Source organism: Dermochelys coriacea, chromosome 11 (assembly GCF_009764565.3).
Source record: "Dermochelys coriacea isolate rDerCor1 chromosome 11, rDerCor1.pri.v4, whole genome shotgun sequence".
NCBI classification, from domain to species: domain Eukaryota; kingdom Metazoa; phylum Chordata; order Testudines; family Dermochelyidae; genus Dermochelys; species Dermochelys coriacea.
This window is the reverse complement of record NC_050078.2, coordinates 68,767,030-68,789,236: the sequence shown is the minus strand read 5'-3', so window position 1 is coordinate 68,789,236 and position 22,207 is coordinate 68,767,030. Positions and strand designations below refer to the sequence as shown.

Here is a 22,207-nt window from a genome sequence, read left to right as displayed (position 1 = left end):
TGGTGGTTCATCAGACAATTAGCATGGAAGCAGTGGGGTTCTATAAGAGGACTGCCTGAACAGTGTAAGTAGGAGGCTGCTCAGATAGGAAGGGAGATCCCAGGTGAGAGGAAGGAAGAGATTACAGTCCCTGGGGAAGACCTGTGACTACACTTTGGGGGATTCCACAGGAAGCAGTGCAGGCTCCTGTAGGGGAGGAGCCCTGAGCTAGGGCTTAAAGGTAACTGAGAGAGCTCCCAGGGAAGACAGTCAGATCCCTGGGGAAGGGAGGCAGTAGGGGACATCTGATTGTTAGCTCAGGGAAGAGAGCTGGTGGGTGCTTTTGGAGACTCCCAGCAGTTTGGGACAGGCTGCTGCTGGACAGCTGAGCCACAGGAGTAGAGCTAGGGGCAAGGTGTCCAGAGAGGCAGTCCTGGGGCCAGTGTTTCAAAAGGGAAATGGAATAGAAGAAACCCAAAGTGGCTCCTGTGGGGGAGCCCTGAAATACGGACTACAAGAAACAGGGAACAGAAGAAAAGCCCAGCAGGGGTGGAGCATGCTTTTATATTGTATTTGGACTTCTAGTAGAGAAAAAGCCTAGAGGAGTCAGCACTCTGGTAAGTGTGAGAGTGATAAGTTGAGCCCAGGAAGGGTGAAGGACCTTCTGTCTGTCAGCTTTGATTTGGAGTGTCCCAGAAGGGGGCTGAACTTTATGTGACTTGGCCAGAGAGCTGAGCCACAGAAGACCTGGTGAGAGGCAGACGGGCTGCAGGAAGTGCTAAAGCTGAGAATATCAGCGATGTTATGCACTAATACAAGGGATGTGCTAAGGGTGAGTGTGGATCATTAACAGACAGGTTGACCTTGGATGTGAGATGGGACTTGCAAACTCTGAGCGTGGCCCTACGTTCTAGCAGACAGATGTGCAACCATGCTTCTCATGTAGTCCACAGGCCCAGAGTCTGCAGACCATCAAGAGTCCATCACTATAGTTTAGGACAGGAGAGAACGTACAAAGGGCACTCTCCTTTGCAGACCATTTTCTTTCTGCCATGTTAGGAAGGAGAGTACTAGTTGATGTACACAGAGAAGCATGTCCTATTGATGTCTAGTGGGGAAATACACCAACCTTAACCAGCCCTGCTTGCATCAAAGGTCTAGTCTAGCATGCAGTATTATGAAGTTGCATGAAGACACATGCACAAGCAGAGCAAGACACATCCTCACTGTGGTACTTGGATTTGACTCTAGTTTGGCTATTAAGACAGACGTGTTCTCAAACCTGTCAGAGGTAGATAAACCATGAGCTTGGTGGAGCTCAGGGCAGCCCCTATAAACGTGAGCCTCTGAATGGGAGTCAGTATAGATTTTTGTAAGCTGCTTTGAGAATGAAGTCTTGGAACAGTTAAAGAATGTAAAAAATGGCAGCTGACACTTGATGAGGAGTCCTTTCCCAAACTAGCCACTCATCCAGGTAAGGGCAATGACCACTAGCACCTTGGTAAAATCCCTCAATCAACAGGCCAAAGGTAGAACTTGATACTGAAAATATTTGTGGCCTACATGAAACTTTGGTACTTCCTGTGCAATATGCATCTTGGAGGTTGAGAGATGTGAACCAGACCCCAGGATTCAGAGAGGGAATTACTGAACTCTGAGCCGAACTTCTCTAGATTTGTGGGTAATGCGAAGTAGAACTTGCAAACAGCACAATTTTTGGAGATGTGTGATTCTCCAAAACCAAGTAAATATTTTACATGTCATCATTAATGGGCATAGCCATGAGGAACAATACTTAAATGCAGCCAACTTAGAAGAAGCCATTCTAATACTAGAAAGATATCGTTTTTCTTAGGAATAAATTTATTTTTTCTTTTTTTACCAGGAACAGAAAACAAAATACCCACAGACAATAACTAACTATACCATTTTCACAAAGTTGAAAAAGAGCCAGCAATTTGTTGAATAGACAGCGAGCATGAAATGGGGAGAGGAAGTGAGTGACGGTTGGCCTCCTCTGCCCATTTATGGCCTGTGCGACTACAAAGAACACTTCTAGCCAAAAGATTTTCAACTTGTGCACATGCACAAGTGGAATATGCATAAGGATAATCACTCAAAGGAGAAATCAGACTTATTCTCAGTTGCTATCAATCAATGTAGTTTCACTGACTTCAATCTGTTCTATTAGCTTTAAGTATTTTTTTCCGATAGGGGGTTAACAGAATTAGTAGCTTGAAAGATTCAACCTTTCCCTCCATGAATAACACAGAGTTTAGCAGAAAATAATATAATGGTTTCCCTCCTGTTTTTTTCAAACGCCATTTTGAGGAGTGACAGGTTTCAGAGTAGCAGCCGTGTTAGTCTGTATTCGCAAAAAGAAAAGGAGTACTTGTGGCACCTTAGAGACTAACAAATTTATTTGAGCATAAGCTTTCGTGAGCATAAGCTACAGCTCACGAAAGCTTATGCTTAAATAAATTTGTTAGTCTCTAAGGTGCCACAAGTACTCCTTTTCTTATTTTGAGGAATGTAAACTTTGTGCCAAACTTTGTGCTGTTTTCGGTCACAAAACAATACAATGTTTTTGCCTTTGTAAGTGATATCTCCCATTGCTAAAGCTGCCTTCAGGATTCTCTACTTGTCACAAACATCAGATAGACAGGCTATACTGATGCTTCTTATATTGAGCCTTTCTCAAGGTACATGCATTGGAACCTCAAACATCTCCTCTAGTATATTAAGTTTAGTAGATCAGAGAGAAACTCTTCTATAATGTACAGCATCAAAATTACCCAGAAAATCTAGAATTCAAACATTTTAACCCTCATTTAGTTTTCTCAAGTTTTGTCTTTTTTTCTTATTATTTTTGAAGGGGGTAGATTCACAAATGTAGGCGTTTCTTCCACAAAGTCTTTTAAAGCCTTAATCTCAGCCTCTATATGGCTCACTGTTGAGCCAGTAACTTGAGTCCAAACCAGTGAACATTTCTGAGACCTTTACTTGCACAGAATACAGAGACTGGATATAAAACATTAAGTTTAACCTTACATTCAGAATCTTTCATTTTAAGGAGTTCCCTTCCCCTCTCCCTGCATTTTCTATACAACAAGATGGTGCTGGGGGCTAGGAGTCTGGGACTTGAAGGAGTCAGCCACCTCAGGATGTGTGTTGCTTTTCCTCATTTAACTGGTAAGGCACGTCGATCTTGTGGTTCCAAAAGGAAAAGAACAACTTTGGATTTTTGCAGGAAGTCAGGAGAGTTACGTTTCCTAAAGCTGGAATTTCTCTGCTATACATTGGCTCCAGTAGAGACTCGGGATCCCCTTTCCCCAAATCATGGTTAAAAATATATTCTAGCAGAACTAACAAGTCATGTACTTAACGACTAAGTAATCATGTAGTCCTATTATTGTATCCCTCATCCTCCCTTTTCCTGTCCCCGCTCCCACTGTTTGCTTCTCCGATTCATTGTATCATGACTAAAATGACATTGTAAACTCCTTTGGGCAGGGTGTATGCCTTGTACTTGATTTGTAAAGCACACAACACATTTTGGACACAGCATTAATAATAATATACACTTCATTTCTAGGCATGGACAAATGCTTAGATACAGTGACTAGAGGAATATATTGATCGCTCTAGGAGGCAGATTAATGAGCATGGCAGAATCAGATTTAATTAACAGCTGCTAAAATGTATTTATTGATAGGGCAAATAAAGCTTCTCAAAGTCTGTGTCTTGTGGTTTGGTAGTTGACACTTTGACAGGCAACACTGACAGAACTCTATTTTCAGCTGCCAGTCAAAGATTAGCAGTCTGACACCCAGGGAATTCCCTGTTAGTCATTAGATTACAAACTCAAACTTCTGCAGAGACAGGTTTTAGTTAGACATTCACATTTCCTCTACCTGGGTCTGAAGCTACCATTCCCCTGACATTTTTCCAATAGATAGCTATCAGTAATGTATAAATGGGAACAAGTAAAATGAGAGTGCACCTGGTTATTTGCCCAGATTGTAAAGGGAAATCTGATTGAAACTAATATTCTTTTCCTAAGCTACATTCACATTAGCTAAAAGCTACCATTAGCTGAAAGTTAACATTGCTGGTGCTTCTCACAGCCCCATACCCAGCGGCACTGAGCCCATGCTTGGTACAGCCAAGGGGCAAGAGACACAAAGGTGGCTAAGCTACTTTTGTACTTTCCCCCCCAATGCTCAAAGTTAGCCCGGTCACAGGCAAGCTCTAATTTATCCAAGCTAGGACAGTCTGCCAAGGACCATTCCAATGTGCCAGGATTGCCTGAGTGCAGCTATGCTCCCTTCTCACAGCCCATGCCAGAATGCCCCCTACATGGGTTGGTTGCAGGGGAAATGGGTGACTTAAAGCTGGCTTTATACCACCAGATAGTCATCTACATCAAAGGAATCCCCAGCTGCCCCTTTAGGAATGGTTCAAAGGGTACTTAGCCCTGGCCAAGGATTTTACTCATAAAATGCAGTTCAGGTAGTGACGAGCCAGCAGGAATGTAGGATAATAAAAATATTTATTGGCTACTGTGGATTAAAAAGGGCATTTAAAAATATATTTAGAGAAAAAGTAGTGAAAACATTAATCCAAGAAGATATAATGCCAAAAATAAAACATAAGTATAAAGGAATGAAAACAAAAAAAACAGAAAACATTGTTTGCATGGAGGGATAATACAGTAAACTAAATCAATGTTCAACCATTTTTTCAATACATTATTTCCCCTGTGAAACCTCAACATCTTATTTTCAGAAGGGTTTCAAGAGAAATAGGAAGTAATCTACTGAATACTGGACTAAGAAAACATATAATAAAATAAAGTTAAATGTGTATATGGATATCTTTTGTTAGGTGCTTTTTTGTTTTTTCTTTTGTTTTTTAGAAATGGTATTTTAAAGAGCATTTTCAGTCTTAAGACTACAGTCTGCAACAAAGGTGGCAATATGAACAGGTGTATATTAATAAATAGCAGGCTTACTGCACATATATGACAGCAGTCATGCACATGTATGCAGAAAGTGGTTGTAAAGCATCCATGGGAACAGTGGCAATTGAAATTTCGACAGATGCCACATGTGGAGCCAGTACTGTGTTGCGAGATGTGGCATAAATAGATGGTGATCCCAGAAATGACCCCTCTTCATGCACCTATCCACCTTTTCTAGATATATGTGTGTAGCAGGGTGGTCACCCTGCTCCGGCCCTGAAAGGGGTTAAAGCAGCCCTGGAGAGGGGTGCAGCTGGGGAAAAGGAGTTAAAACAGCCAAGCTAGGCTGATTGGTGTAGAAGCCACAGCTGTGGCCACCTCAATCAGGCCCCAGCTGGCCCTTATAAGAGGGCTGTGGGCCAGAAGCTAGAGGAGTCTCACTCTAGCCCTGGAGTGGGAAGGACTAGCTGCCTAGGAGTGAGGCAGCTCCAACCTGGTAAACCTGCAGGCCTTGGTAAAGGCCCAGAAAGGTACTGGGGCTGCAGAGGGGCAGCCTGGGGATAGGCAGAGGCAGCTGGTCCAACCCCCTTGCTGATGATGAGTGGTCATTACACTGCAGTCTGCCCTAGGGAGCGGGGGTTAGATGATGACTGGCAGTAGCAACTGAGGCAAGGTGGGTTTAGAGGGCTGGGGGTTCTGCAGGGAGAAGAGACCCAGAGTGTGGGGGTACTGCTCGGCAGAAGTCTAGGGTAAAGGGCACAGGGGTCTGGGAGGACATGGATGCCAGTGGCAGGCAAGACACTGGCCTGCAGAGGATGCTCTGAAGGTTGGAAAGAGCTAATTCCTGAGACAACCAGCAGGAAGTGCTGCACTGGTGACTCATCACCTTGCTACAAGACCACAGGTTAGATACGCAGTGTAGATCTGAGTGCATGGTATGTAACTAGGCTTGAAATAATTCAGTTTTTATGTATTGATTATTTTGATGGATAATATTGATGCTTATTTTAAAACTTAAAAAAATCATCAATTTAAATGTTCACATGTGAAAAATTATGAATTTTAAGCCTTTCTAAATTTTTTAATCAATTTACATTTTCACAATTGCTGGAAATTTGGGGGATAAGACACTATTTACTTAATGACAATAGATGTTGAGATTCAAAAAGCGAAAACTTTGCAACTGTTAAAATAAAAATTGTCAACATCACATCAATACATAATTTAAATATCCTTAAACTATAATAGCTTCTCAAGTATCAGTTCTCTTGCTTTGCCTATCTCTAAATTTTGATTATAGATGGAAATATGTTTTCGTGTGTGTATGGTGAAATCAACATTTACTACCATTTACTGATCACAATCTAATCTTTCTAACCCTATATATAACTATATGCAGGATTTTTAAAAAATGGTTTCCACACCTAACAGGGTATGCTTAAACACCACAGCTGGAGAATGTGCATGTGCATACACACACACATAACTTGTGTGTATGCAGGTGGCTAAACTATGTCTTACTAGTTATGTAAATTTGGGAACAGACTCAAAGCTTTTGATATTAGCATTCAATGGATTTCAAAAAATTAAATCTCTCTAAGCAGAATATATCTGTCTAAATCTTGTATACAATGCTGATATTTAATAACATAGCTATAGTTTTTCATTATACTATAATCAGATTTGGAATAAAAACTTTTGGTTGTTTTGCTCATGCATTAAAGCCAACAACAAAAATGAAAATGCCCTTGCCATTCAAGGTCACCTTAACCAATTCCTCATACACACTAAAAAGGCAAGTTCATAAATCACTGAAACAATGAAGTATTCTAAAATACATCTAGACTATACAGCTGAATTTTAGTTGTAGCACCATAACCTGTAGTGCATCATCTATGATCAATTAAAGATGACCTTAACTCAGCAAATCTAATACAGAAACTTATTAATTATTCTGATTAATAGCTTTTTGTATACCTAGAGCTCTTGTAACCATCACATGAATGTGTTAAATGAAGTGAGGAAATCGATTAATCACTTGTGGAGATAAGGCATAGTGTCTGCATGACTGTAGCACAAATGTCATAGAAATAGATATTGTGATTAGGGTGACCAGATGCCCTGATTTTATAGGGACAGTCTAGATATGTGGGGCTTTCTTACATAGTGACTATTGCCCCTCCCCCTTCCCCCGTTCTGATTTTTCACACTTGCTATCTGGTCACCCTAATTGTGATTGTCAGCTAGAATCCTGTACTCTTTCCCATGATTAAGACCCTGATTCAGCAAACCATATAAGCACGTGCTAAAACACTGAGTCAGGGCCTAAATGTTAATTTCAGTTAAAGCATTTTATTACAGTTTACAAAGAAAATGTATCTACAGTCAGGCACATTTACTCCCTGTTTACTATGGCGTCCACCATTGTATTCCATGGATATAGGAAAATCTGCCTTCGGGCAAGGTTACATCAGTGCAAGGCACTTAAAAGCCCTATTCACTCTATTGTGGGGCCTGAAGACAAGAAAGTGATGGGATTAGTCAGAAGACATGCTCATGCAAACATTATCAGCCCAATCCTCAGTTGGATTCGGTCTAAGGTACAACTGCCTCTGCTGGTTCAGGAAGGAATTTTCACCCACCTACACACACTTGCTTCTCTATGTACCAGCTGGGGGAAAAAGGTAGCCTACCATACACATGTCCTGAATCTTGGAGCCTACTAAAAATAAGTGAGTTCTGCATATGGTTGAACCCTGCTCTTGCAGAGCAATGAATTTCTTGTTAATATTCTAGGTAGAAAATACCATAATCTGTGAGATGTATTTTTTTCCCTTTGGTATGAATTCATTTGCTAAGGAAATAGGGATTTTGTAAAAAGTAAGACCACACACACACACACCTAAGACTTAAAATATTCTGACATCGTATTTCCAATGAAAAAAGAAAACTAAGGGTCTACCAAATTTACAAAATCAAAAATGAGAAAGGACTATACAAAGCAGGTACAGTATGCATAATCCATCATGACAAATGGCACTAATGATCTTTAAAAAAAGTTTAACTGATTTAAAGCATTGTATTAGCCTATATGCTTAACAAGTTATTGATACATTTCTTCTGGTTAATATTTTATTTTTCTTGGAAGATAGGGAAGGTTAGGAATTTTGATGTCACATAATCCTTTCATGGCAGGAAAGCATTTGTACCTACTCTTCAACCCCCTCTCTCATTTTATTTATATACACAAACTGAAGAGATAAAAAGCATTATCTTTTTTAGAACTAAATCTAAAGACTGAAAATCCTGACCCCATTGAAGCCAAGGGGGATTTTGCAATTGACTTCTATGGAGTCAGGATTTCACTCTATAGTGCAGAACCCTCTAGCCTGCCAGGTTGCAGCTGCTGCTGCTGCTTCTTGCATCCTGCTGTTGATTCCCCATTTTCTGCAAAATTTGAGTTTTCATTAAAATGAATGCATAAATAAATCTCTAGCTCATACATTAATGACAGAGAAAGGGAGGAGAGGGATCAGAATGTGAAGCCATATGATTTTGTCTACCTGCCCTAAGGTATGCCATTGATAGCAGCATCTGGAGTCTGTTATATAGCTGGGGTTTGCCCAACTACAACACACTAGCCATTCTTTTGCCATGCCCCCTCCTCGGTAGGGTAAGGAAGGAGTGGCACAGAGCCAAGGTTTTCCCAGCTGGCTCATTACACTGGCTTTCCAGCCTTTTTCTGAGGACAAGTATCTGATGGCAGAGAGACTGCTGAGCAGAAGGTGCAGGAAAAGACAATGACTCCAACCTCCCCTCCACCAGAGTAACTGTAGGCAGCCTGCATAGCCCTAAAGTGGGGATGCTATGCTGGCAGGGAAGGAGGCAAAGTGAAGATTTCAGAGGATTGCACTGGTTCAGTACATCACCACTTCACCCTTCACCAGCAGAGCACCTAGGCAGACATTGGAGGAATCGAAAGATACCCTCCCTCAGTGAAGTGTGTCATTGGAAATACAAGCTGCTTTCCCTGGAGGGTAGATTCCCCAGCTAGTTCTGGGAGGGACAGTTTGCACCTCTCTGAGCTTGCAGAAGTGAATGTAGTCTTCTGACTAGGTTAGTGGTTTTTTGATTTGTTTTTTTATTATGGTGGTGGTGTTTGCTCATTCAAAACACCACACACTGATCTCTCCAGGCACCTGAGACTCTAATGCACTGAACAGATAGAATGCCTCAGTGTCTGGGTCTGATTCAAGCTGCCACTCAAGTGCACACTACTGCACTTAATTCCTTGTGAACAGAGAACTCACAAGCAGGTCATATACCATGAGGCAGAGAGGTCAGCCTGAAGAATTGGTGGTGCCATTATCTAGGGGCACAGCTCAATCCCAATCACTGTGTTCCAACTGCTGGCCATCAGAGTTTGAAGCATTCATATGCAACAGGGCATAATGTGATGACTTCCCTCAGTGACCTCCACTGCAAAATCTCTGTTGTAGGGAAATTGCCTCTCCTGACTATCAATGGATCTCTGAAATGCAGAGTTCTGACAGGGCAAAATCCCTTGACTGGCTAACCTTTCATCCTGAAAAGAATTAGGTCAGAGGAATCAAAGAGAACACACACATTGTTATGTGAGGGGTATGGCCACGCACCAGCAATCTTGGGTTCTAACAAAGAATTTTTCATACGGAGTGAGATTGAATCTGAAGAACCAGGAAATAATGAAAACCCATAAAACAAATAAGAAGTAATAAGTAAAACCACAATAAGATGTTCTAAATACAGAGAAATGCAATTCACAATTCCTTCAACTAAAGGAGAAAGAGTTATGCAAGAGGTATCATTTTTCATGTAAGAGACTGGACAGAAAGCAAGTTAATCGAGAAAGAGGGATACAAGTGTCTCTAATGGCTAAGCCATTAGAGAGCTGTCTAGCCATATCCTTGCTTCTTGGAGGAAGAGAATAAGCTGAGCATAGAAAGCTGGGACACTGTAACGTCTGCCTTAGGTCACATAGCTGTGGCTCTGGAGAGGGTTTTCAATTCCTAGCTTGTTAGCCAGTTCTGATAAAAAGAGCATTTAATATGACTTTTGCCTTGGGAGGAAACTATTTATTTCTTAGAAATAATCCACCCTTCTTAGAAATTAAAGAAATTAAAATAAAAGAACCAAAATCCAACAGCCATTTTTTATGCAAGACCTTCCATGTTTTGATATAACAGCTATCCAATCAGAATGTGGCGTGTCAGTTAGCTATTAAAAGGAAGCTGCTCTGTCACAATCTCTGATCCTGGTACACGAGCACAGGATGTGAAAAGGGCTGGCACAACTTGCTTCCACATGGAGCAAAGGGAATCAGGGCCAAAATTGTGACTCTCTCTGGCAGCATTTGGACTCTGTCCAGCTTCTGGGGCAGTGCAGCCACAGGCTGTCCCTTACTCAGGTGGAATGACAATCAAACCCAATATAGATTAATGAGAGCAGTACAGTCATGGACCCCTAGTCAGCCAAGAATTTGAGCATGTGGTTATGTCTATTCCTATTCAGCAAAATGCTTAAGCACATGCTTAACTTGATTTCAATTAGACTTAAGCATGTGCTTAAAATTGAACACATGCTTAAGTACTTTGCTGAATAGGACTGCCAAATTGGGGCCTTAATCCTGTTTCTTGTACAGCATCATGAACATTTTTGGTGCTTAAGAAATATGAAATAGTCAGATGAAAAAAAGGAATGGCATATATGTGCCAAATAGAAAGTATAAAATTGGGTCAACTAGTGTAAGAAAACAGAAAATCTAAGGTGCTCTCTACAAATGGAGCTTCAAATCAAATTAGCAATGTAGCAAGATACTTCAAGAAATGTTGCACAGTAATTCACTTACTGATAACTATCATTCCCAGCACTTCTGTGATAAATCAGTTTCTGCTTTTTAAGTCATAGCATCACCAACAAAAAGATGCAATGTCAATTCCATCATGTTATTTGTAGATATTTGTGAACAGGCTACTTGCGCCACAAAGCAAAAAGTACATAACTGTGTCCTTCAGATACAATGTAACAGCATTTTTTCCCAAGCTTTGTTGTCATTACCCCTGCTGTTCTGTGCATTTATCTGTAAGATCTTCATATTTATTTAATTTTTAAAAACAAGTGGGAAGAATATTGTTGGGACCAAAATTAAAAATCAAAATAACTCAGATATTACTGGTTTCAGAGTAGCAGCTGTGTTAGTCTGTATTCGCAAAAAGAAAAGGAGTACTTGTGGCACCTTAGAGACTAACAAATTTATTTGAGCATAAGCTTTCGTGAGCTACAGCTCACTTCATCGGATGCATTTTTCCTTTTCAGATATTACTGTGACTGGAACCCTATAAACATCTAAGCAGACAAATATCTAGATTAAAAGAAATCTCATCTGGAGGCCCTGTAAAATGGTAAAAATGTTCATTAGCTTTTACTCAGGGTTGTGCCTTAAATTCACAATTGACCCTAAATCTTGATATTCAGGAGAATAGCAGCAGCATTTCAGGGATTCATCCAATGGATTAGAAATGAATGTTTTTGCTATGCTGATTAGGTCATCTTGATAGTGCTCACATTCTTAATATTACAAGCTGGGAAATCTTGTCATCTTTATTTCATACAAGGAAAGGGGAAAGCCTATACAAACTGTATGTGTAGTGTTTTTGTAGCTGGATTGGACAGAGGATATTAGAGAGACAATGTGGGTGAGATGATAGTATTTATTGGACCAACTTATGTTGGTGAAAGAGAGAAGCTTTTGAGCCACATAAGAGCTCTGTGTGGCTCGAAAGCTTGTTTCTCTCACTAACAGAAGTTGGTCCAATGAAAGGTATTACCTCACCCTCCTTGTCTCTTATACATATAAATATTAGTCACTAGTCTGCTATTAGTAAATAGCTGTATAATGAGTTAAGATGTTGTTGTTATAAATTGTCTATTGGTAAGGTTGCATCCCACTGAATTAGAAGATACTTTGGGTGAAATCCACCCCCCCATTGAAGTCAATGGCAAAATTCCCATTTACTTCCATAGAACCAGGATTTCATCCTTTGTAAGTAACTCATCGGTGGTACCATGAAATGAAGCTTAATGACTCAGTCCTACAGCAGAACCCGACATCACACTACTATGTGTGTAAACTGCAACTTGCTGTAGATAAAAAAAAAAATAAAGATTCAGACAAACATGACAGTAAAAATGTTTCAGAGTAGCAGCTGTGTTAGTCTGTATTCGCAAAAAATGCATCAGAATGCATCCGATGAAGTGAGCTCATGAACAGCTCATGAAAGCTTATGCTCAAATAAATTTGTTAGTCTCTAAGGTGCCACAAGTACTCCTTTTCTTTTTAGTAAAAATGTAGTGTACCCACTTCAGAAGTTAAGGGAAAGATGAAACCTGGGTTACACAGTATATTATATGTAAGCAGAGTCAGAATGGGCTCTACCCTGACATCTGGTGGTGCGCTGGGGACGAGGACTTCAGGGCTGATCTTGTTTGCATGGGCACACCCACCCTGCCTAGCATGATGGGACTGCTTGCCCAAATAGTCATTTTGGCTGCTGTGGGATCCCCAGTCTCTTTGTTATTGGGTCAGGAGTAATAAAGTGTTTTTATCCTAGTTATATGGATCAAGGACAGTAGAACTGTACTTGGCATTTTGTGACAGAGGGACTCACTCTCAACTAAGTAGGCAAGGGAACAGGATCAAAAACCCAGTGAATTTAGGTAGGTAGGTACTTAGGTACTTTACTTTACTTGGTAGTATTTCACACTCAATCCTCCTTTCTCCATGGTGTAATAACAGAGCTAATTTTGACTCCCTCTGGGGTCTTGTTACAAGTTGCAGAGCTGAAATTACTGTTTCCTAGGTCTAAGCATTAGGCCGACTCTGGGCTAGTGGTGCACCAGCACTGAGGCTCCCCTACTAAGAGCTGAAATCCCTGAGAGCTAAGTGTGGGGGCTGGTGGAGAGGAGCAGCTTGTGGTGAAGACTGCAGCTGAACTCTATGGAAAGGCATGGCAATTGGTTGTTGACATGAGCAGCGGAGCATGTAAGGTGCCCCATACCTCCCCCTCCACCCAGGCTGGGAGGTAAACTCTGCCGATGAACTTTTGAACTCTGGAGGGCCCACACTAACCCGGGAGAGAAACTGTGGGAGTGGTGACTTTTGGGTTGCTGGACTCAAGAACCAAAGGGAAAGGACACAGCCCTATCTGCTTGGAGGTGGGTCTTCTGGTTTGTGTTTATGAACCCTAGTTGTGGTGTTTTCCCAATTTAATGGTAGTTAAAGAAGTTATTAAAGATTTTTGCTATACCGAGACTCTGTGCTTGTAAGAGGGGAAGTATTGCCTCTTTGAGGCACCTGGGGGTGGGTGTGTAATTTTCCCAAGTCACTGGGTGGGGGCTTGAGCCAGTTTTGCATTGTATTGTTGAAAGGGAACCCCTATGTTCTGAACCCTTGCTGCTGTCAACTCGGCCTGGCAGAAGGGTTACATATAGAAACAATTTCCTCCAGTTTTACTGATGCAAGCACATTTTCTTGAACAAGTAATTAAGAAAGTAACTTGCAAGTATGTATCTATAGTCTACAAAAGTAAACAACAGGAATTTTTCAATCTTAAAGTACCATAATTGATTAGACTTACACAAAATAATTTCTTGGAATTTTCTTACTCTTCCTGGCAAAATATTAATAATGCAATGTACTATCAAAACAGCTATACTAATATTAATTACCTGAAAGTAAACGGAAAACTCACTATTCTAAAGACTTAATATAACCCAATCTGTAACTAAAATTATATTACTTTGCTTTAATTAAGACATTATACACTAGTTTTCCTTGGATGCTCACAATCATAATTACTGAACGTATGGGTGAACCCTTGAATTACTTTTAATAGAATTTAGCATTTGCGCTGGTGTCCCCAAAGGCAATAGCATATGAATAAAAACAATGTTTTCTATCAGCGGAAAAAAGGTGGAGACGTGAACATCTTCTGCATGAAATCTAAACCGAGAACATTAGCAAAGCAAAAGTTAGAGCCCCTTTCTCAAATCTTGTCAAGAATACTGCTGCCATAGGCATGCTGCAGCCTTTTCCATTTGATTGGTTATAGCAGTGCCTAAATTCTACTCTGAAGATGCTTCCTGTGTGAAGATAGCCTCAAGTCTCCATTGGTTCCAAATGTCTCGGAATATCATTCACCCATGTAATGTTTTCCAAAGAGGGAGTTCTAAAGGCATACTTGAGGACAGTTGCTTGTCAATTCATGCTACAGTTGAAGTATATTCTATGGTAGTTAATGAAAAAATTGTAAAAGCTAACATAGCACTATCTCACTCATGATAGCTTATGTTGTTACAAATGTTTGCGAGGAGCGGATTTACCATGAAACAAACTCTGCGGTGGCATGGGGCCCCCAACGACGGGGGGGCCCCAAAATGCAGGACAAATATCTGACAGCCTGCCCCAGAGTCCCAGCTGGCAGCGCTGCCGGGCTCAGGCAGGCAAGCTGCCTGAATTCCATGGCCGGTAGCCCCACACCACTCCCGGAAGTGTCCGGCTTCTGGCACGTCTCTGCGCGCCCCTGGAAGGAAGCTCCACATGCTGCCCCCCAGGAAGCACCTAGAGACCCGCAGCACCCTTCCCCCCAAAGAGTGCACATAGACATGTCAGCAGCAGGGCTAAGGCCGCTCCCTGCCTGCTCTGCCTCCCTCCTGCCACTCTGCTTCACTCCCAGAAGTTGCCAGCATATCCCAGCAATCCCAGGGTGGGGGGTGTTTCTCTGTGTGTGCTGATCCCGCCCTGAGCACTGACTCCACAGCTCCCATTGGCCAGGAACTGCAGCCCATGGGAGCTGTGCAGGTGGTACCTACGGACAGTGGCATGCAGAGACCCCCCCTGCCCCATCGCTTAGGAGCCCCTGGGCTTTGGGAGCTGTGCCACCCGAGGCATGCACCGCGCCCCAGCCCAGAGTCTGCACCCCACACACAAACTTCCTCCCAGAACCCACACCCCTCATCCCCTTCCACACCCCTGCCCCAGCCCAGAGCCCACACAGCACACAAACTCCCTCCCAAAGCCTGCCCCCTGCACCCCATCCTGCACTCCAACTCCCTGCCCCAATCAAGGTTCCTCACTACATCACTTTATTTTCATTTACCTCCCATTATTTATAATATAGGAGGAGGATGAAGAAAAAAAGAATGAATGAAAAACGGGGGTGGGAGAGGAGATAAGAGAGAATGTTCTTTTTCGTGGCTGGGTCCTGAAGGGGGCCCCCGAAAAAGAAGCTGCGCACAGGGCCCCACTAACTCTAAATCCGCCACTGCAGTGGAGCAATCTGTGGCTCATCTCATTCCTATTTTCATAAAGAATTTAGCACTAAGTGTTCAAAAATACAACTGATAATACTGGAAACTGAAGTCCTTAATTAGTGCATGGTATATACAGCATAAACACTATTAGTTCATGTTTCCTAACACTGTGATGTACTGATTTTACATAGGCCACTGCCTTCTACTGCATGGATTCATACTAGCGCATGTACTTGCCCTCCAGTGAAGCTGGCCTGAAGAGAGAGTATGAGAAATATGTTTGAAGACAACTGTGTTTGGTAGGCTCCTACCCCTTCGCCCGTTCTACAAAACAAGATTCCACACAAATATTTAAGTACCATCTACCAGGCAGTGGAAAGCAAAAAGACTGTCAAGAGCATGAGGTACGTACAGAGAAACAGCTGCTTTCTAAATAGGTGCAAGCACACACATGTAATTACATTATGTCAATTATGCTAAAAAGAACCTACATTAAAATAAAGTTTTATTTAGTCAAGAACTGAAAAGTCTGTAAATGCCACAATGAAGTTTGCCTATGCATTAGTTCTGTTCAGTTCTTGAGTTTTATTGTCCATGCATTTTAGATTAATGATAGAACTGTCCATGGCAACATGGTGTTACAACATACTGAGTGGCCATAATCAGTCAACTGGGGGCATCTCTCTTAAGATTGCCAAGTGATGCCCTATATTGTCCAATTCTGAAAACAAAATTTAAATATATCTGAATTTAAATAATATTTATTTTCTTTGAAAGTGCAATTTGATAGGATCTCTCACAAAGCCTGCTTATAGAATTAGTTTAATAGGAGTTTCATCTACAGTGAGGCTGAGACTGACCAAAGTATGAAAGATTACAGATGATTCTGGCATTCGTAAGAATTGGAACTTTCCAATCTGAACAATAGAGGGCAATGGTATAGTATATAAGTTCATTTGAGAATGCAAGCACCATCATGAGGTTGAAGACAGAATTACTGTAAAAATATGTCAAAATTAGGACTACCGACAATCTAAAACCTCACATACTTGAAATTTAACCACGGGGCTTCATATTAGAGAAAAGCTTAACATTAGATAATTTTTAATATAAACTATTCAAAATATAAATAGCTGGTTTTATGGTTGGTTGGTTGGGTTTTTGCCAGAACTCTTATTTTTCACTACACTCAAACACACAAGACCTTATCTCCAACCTCATATTCTTTCAGGAACAAACAACTCATTATAACAACTATAATAAACGTGTTCAGACAATGTGGCTTCATCTAATTGATGTTAGTTAAGGTCATGTATTTGATATCTGTATAGGGTGACCAGGTGTCCCAATATTATCGTAACTGTCCCAGTATTAGAGGCTTTGTCTTATATATACAACTATACCCTCCCACCACAAAAGAGTAGGTGACCAGGGGAGAGCGTACAATTTTTAGCCTCCAAGATTGGAGAAGAGGAACTATTTTTTTAAAATAAAGAAAGCACAAATTTGCAGTTTCTATAGATTTTTCTCTGCCTGGTGTATCTGACATTGAGAATAAATAAATTATTACCATGCTACTTGCATAACATATTGCTGCAGCATTAGGAAACAAACAAACAAAATGACAGCAACGATGAAGAAAACAAGTTCATATTGAAAAAATGGACAAAAACACAGATATCTTAAAAATAGAGTGAACAATTTCAATAGCAACACTGATATAGATAATGACCATTTCTGAAAGCTCTTTATTCTGCTTTGCAAATGTTGTTTACACTTCTCTCAGTGCAGATAGAGATTACTCCTATAAACACTCTAGTGCTAGCTCTAATTTTGACTGCCCATTGGAAATTAAATATATAATGTATATAATTGTCAAAATATGTCCTTTTTATATATCCCTCCTTAAACTGAAGATGGGGCAATGAGATGCTATTTGTGCATTAGCCTTTTACATAGCTTCCAGTAGGGTTAGAAATGAAAGTGAGTTCAGTGATCTCTTCCTAATCCATTACGCAGACATTTATTCTCCACACAAAAAACATGACAATACTTTGTGACTAGAAATCTGTATATAGCAGTGGCCCTTGGGAAGGGTAATAGGGAAGCTGCTTGTCAGGATTAAGGTGTTTTGGCAGAGTTTCATTAGGAATCTTTTCTGCCCTTTCTGTAATACACTGTGTAATCAGGAAGCTCAAACAATACACCTGGTCCAGACCATAAAATTAATCGTTCCCTAATATCATATGCACAAAAATTACCAAAAAACTCAATGAAGAAATGTTGAGATTCGGCAGATTTTTGAGTGGTATTATAAACAGCATCTGAATTATAAAACTCCTAAAAGCTAGAAGAATGAGAGAACAGCTACTTACCAATAACTGAGTTTCTTTATGTAGATTGTGGGTCCAACTGCAAGCATTATTTCTACTTGAGCACTTACATGAACAGGTCTACTGAAGTCAATGGGACTACTCACATAAGTGCTTGGTAACATAAGGATTGCACAACTGGGCCCTTTGTGAATAGATACACATCTCCAGTTTTCAGAGTAGCAGCCGTGTTAGTCTGTATTTGCAAAAAAAGAAAAGGAGTACTTGTGGCACCTTAGAGACTAACAAATTTATTTGAGCATAAGCTTTCGGGAGCTACAGCTCACTTCACTGGGTGCATCTCCAGTTTGTGCATGTATTCTCAGAATCCAGGTTGAGACCCTCTAAAAAGCAGTGATTTGGGTGGGATGCACAGATGCTCTCTCATGAAACCAAATATTCTGGGAAAGGTTATGAGCTAGATTGTGCTCACACAGGGATGGATAGGGTGACTGGCCCTTGTAAAGTCTATACAGAGAGGTGGGTTTCTTCTCATAGAATAGAATCATAGAATATAGGGTTGGAAGGGACCTCAGGAAGTCATCTAGTCCAACCCCCTGCTCAAAGAAGGACCAACCCCCAATTTTTGCCCCAGATCCCTAAATGGCCTCAAGGATTGAGTTCACAACTCTGGGTTTAGCAGGCTAATGCTCAAACCTCTGAGCTATCCCTTCCCTCTTCTGCCTTACCTCCACCCACCCCACTGCAAGGGCTAATAAAATTGACCCTTTATAAGAAGCTGGGGCCCCAAACTTCCTCCCCTTTCATCAAAATCCCTAATAAAGGCTCCAATTAATTAGAGATGGAGGGTAGGAGCATGGATGCATACAATCTACTTGAAGAACAGCAGTATTTCTGATAAATAATCTTTCTTTCTCCTCTGAGCATGAGCCTCACTTCTGAGTGATTAAATGGCAGCATTAACTGTCAAAGGATGTGGATGTGAGATGCATGTAGCTAAATAAAAATTGAGCACTGCTCTCCAAACTGGGCATCCTATTTAGCTGCTAAATTTAAAATGCATAAAGTTTTGACTGCTACTCAGGTAGCAGTTTTACTTATCAACAGTGATAGTAAGGCCCCACCGACACAGTGGGGAGGGCTGCTTTGGCCTTGTGGAATGTGTTCTCAGACCCTGGAACTATAACAAATGCAAAGTCATAACAACTTGCAAAGCTTGCTCATCTTAGACAATCAGAGCAGAAATTATCTGCTCCCTTGGATTTACCTCCATATGGTACAAATAATCTACACAATTTGCAAATGGCGTTACTTTTATTTAAATCATAGCCAAAGGCCCTTTTTATTCATCTAAATTATATAGCCTGTACTCCCAACATAAAGTATGCCATTTAGAGAAAAATAAAGGCAAGTTGATGGAGTAGTTCACCTGAAAATGAGTAATTGCTTTAGTATAAAATGGTGGCTGCGGGCACAAAGCCACATTACCTTTATGCAACACTCTAGGAATAAAGGAGGTTATCTTTTATATTTAGATCTCTATGACACACCTTCAAGAGGGTCTCCATAAGACTGATAAGAGCTAAGCTGTACTCCCAAGAAGGTGGTGGCCCATAAACAGCTAGCAAAGTAGGAATCAGTCCTTTGAGGAAATCACAAGAGGGGCCTATAGATATGACCCTATAGCGTGTAGGTCTTATTTGGCCCCGATTGTGACTTATCAAACCAAGTCAACTGAAACAAATCTGATGAAACATCAGTTTACAATATATTACCCAAGATAGCAGAAGTTTGTAATAGCATTCAGCTATGTGTTGCTGTTAGTGACTCTGTGTATGGTTTTCCTGGTGCAGGTTTAGACATGACCTCTGTCTTTTTCAGATTGATTGTCAGCCTGTGCCTTTCTGCAGTCTCTGCAAATCTGTCCATAATCAATTCTATCTCTTTTAGAGTAAGTGCCCCTAGAGCACAGTCATTGGCACACAGCAGCTAATGAACAATTGCTTTGAAGACCTCTGTAGAAGATCACAGCCTGTTCAGGTTAAATAATTTTCCAGAGAATCGGAAACGTATCTGTTGTAGCAGCATTGAGCATTGCTGCATAGAAGAGATTAAACAAGAATGAACCAATTACACAGCCCTGCTTAATATCATTAGTGATAGGAAATGGATCAGACAGAACACCATCTACACGGACTCATCAGAGCATTCTGTCATGCAATAGCCTCTGAATGTTGGTGAATTTACAGAACAACCAAACTTACATGATAATTGCCACAGTCCAGATCTACTTATGGTATCAAATGCTTTATCCAGGTAAATAAAGACCATATAGAGGTTCTGTTGCTGTTCTCTGCATTTCTCTTTCATCTGACAGGCTACAAATATCATGTCTCCCATTTCTCACGTTGGCCTAAAACCACATTGCAACCCCTTTGGCAATAAGTAGTGATGTTGTATAGCAGATGATCAAAGAGTACTCTTGGCCAGTACCATTCCAACAATGGAGAGTAATGAGATACTGAAGACTTTTCACCTTTCCTCTTGTACAAGGTGACAATGGTGGTGTCTCTGAAGTCTTGTGACGTCTTCAGTACTCCATATATAGAGAAATAGTCCATGAAGTCATCCTACCAGGATCTTGCCTCCATACTTGAATATTTCTCCAGGAATGCCATGAGATCGACGAACCTTGTAGTTCTTCATTGTACTGATTGCCATGCTGACTTTGTCAAGTAAAGGGGCTGTGTCCAGGTTGCCATTACATGTTGACTGATCCGCTACTCTTATTAGTGCCTTGTCTGTAATGTTGGACAGTGTGTTCAAAAGATCACTAAAATCTGTCATCAGCTCTGAAGGATTTCTCCTTTGTCAATAATCAGTGCTAGGGCATCCACACTCTTCAAAGGCACTATAGTGGTATGTGAAGGACTATAAACTGCTTTGAAAGTTGTATAGGTCTTTGGTCTCCTGACAGTTGGCCTAGCACTGGATTTAATTTACCTTTACATCCCACCACTGATCCCACATATCTCTAAGCTTAGATTGCATGTCATGACAGATGCCAGTATGTTATAACTGTGCGTACAAGGACATGAGATACAAGAATTAGATGATGCATCTCATGATTTTTAGTGAGTACCTGTTGAATTTCTGGATCATTTTCATAAAACCCATCTTGATAACATCATTTGCTGTACCCATGGTGGCATGAGCAGCTCAGTATACAATGTTGTGAAAAGTCACTGACCCACTCTTTACGTTAGCACTAGTAATCAAGCCAGCAGGGTCAGACAAAGCTGCTGCAATGTTATTACAGAGCTGCGCTTGTGTAGCTTTATCTTGTAAATCGCTTTATGTTGAGCCGTCTGACTGGGTTTAGATTTTGAGTTGTGATGTACTGGTCAAATTAATAAAATTAGCTTGAAATGGATCATGTGATGGTCTGACCAGCAGTCTGCCCCATACATGGCTGAAGTGATCTGTACATCCTGTCTATCTCCCCACCAGACAATGATGCAGTGGATAAAATGTCACAATTTGGATCTTGGATGCATCCATGACATTTTCTTTTTGTTTGGTAGATGGAAAAAGATATTTGTGATCATGAATTGCCCCTGGACACAGTCTCTAAGTAGCAGAGTTCCACTGCTTTTTCCTGGTCTCATATTGTGCAATGGCATGCAGCCAGATTACTGCATTACTTCCAACCCTTGCATTAAAGTCCCCCAAGATAAGCAGTTTATCTGATGCTGATGTAGACACCATGAGTTTGTCTAAGTCATTACTGAACTTTTCTTTACTATTGTTGGTATTTGTCATGGTAGGAGCATAAGCACTGATGATGGTAACATACCACTTATGTTTCAGTGGCAACCACAGAATCATAAAACGATCACTTATGCCTGTAGGTAGACTTTTGAGCTAGGAAGCTAATGGATTCACTAAAAGCAAAGCCAACACCTGATTTTCATGGCTCTGTGGATGGGTAACCTCACCAGAACAACATGTACCTCCTCCCGACCTCTGCAAGTTGCCCTTCATCAGCATGGCCCTGGTTTCACTGAGTGCAGCAGTGTCAACCCTATACCTGACCAGTTCTCTTGCAACAAGTGCTGTGCCTCTCTCAGGTCAGTTGCTGGCAGGGTTGTCACATAAAGTCCTACCATTCCACTAAGCTATGCTAATTGGTGTTGAGAGTCGCCTACATGCAGCGCTGCAACGACCATCAGGGTCACCATGCCTGTCGCTTTGCCACTTGCCTAGCACTGCAAGACTTTCTTCCATCATTCAGTATACTCATGAATTGTTTTTAGTGGTGATGGCTTGCATCACACCATTCACATATTCTCTCACCCATTTGCCTGTGCTCCAATGGCATGCATTCACAAGATGACTGATAGGGGTGAGGGGCAGTCTATGGTTGTCGATGTGAAATCATTCCATGTGTCCACTATTAAGTCCTCCCTCCTGGTACACAGTATCTCCACGGGCAAGACTCCTGAGTAGTACCAAGCAGTAACAAGTTCCTTGCACACCTAGTCAAATTCTGCCAGGGATCTCAGAGCAGTACAGGACCTCA

The 22,207-nt window shown here is 41.2% G+C and overlaps 1 protein-coding gene and 1 long non-coding RNA gene across 6 annotated transcripts in view; one reads left to right on the top strand and one right to left on the bottom strand.

Moving 5' to 3' along the window:
• Positions 1 to 22,207, bottom strand: part of SPAG16 (sperm associated antigen 16) — a 723,462-nt gene that overhangs the window by 441,135 nt on the left and 260,120 nt on the right. The window lies entirely within an intron of this gene.
• LOC119863735 lies at positions 5,379 to 21,222 on the top strand. Its single transcript, XR_005295722.2, has 3 exons — positions 5,379 to 5,472; positions 15,484 to 15,696; positions 19,576 to 21,222. It is a non-coding gene; the product is annotated as an uncharacterized LOC119863735 (long non-coding RNA).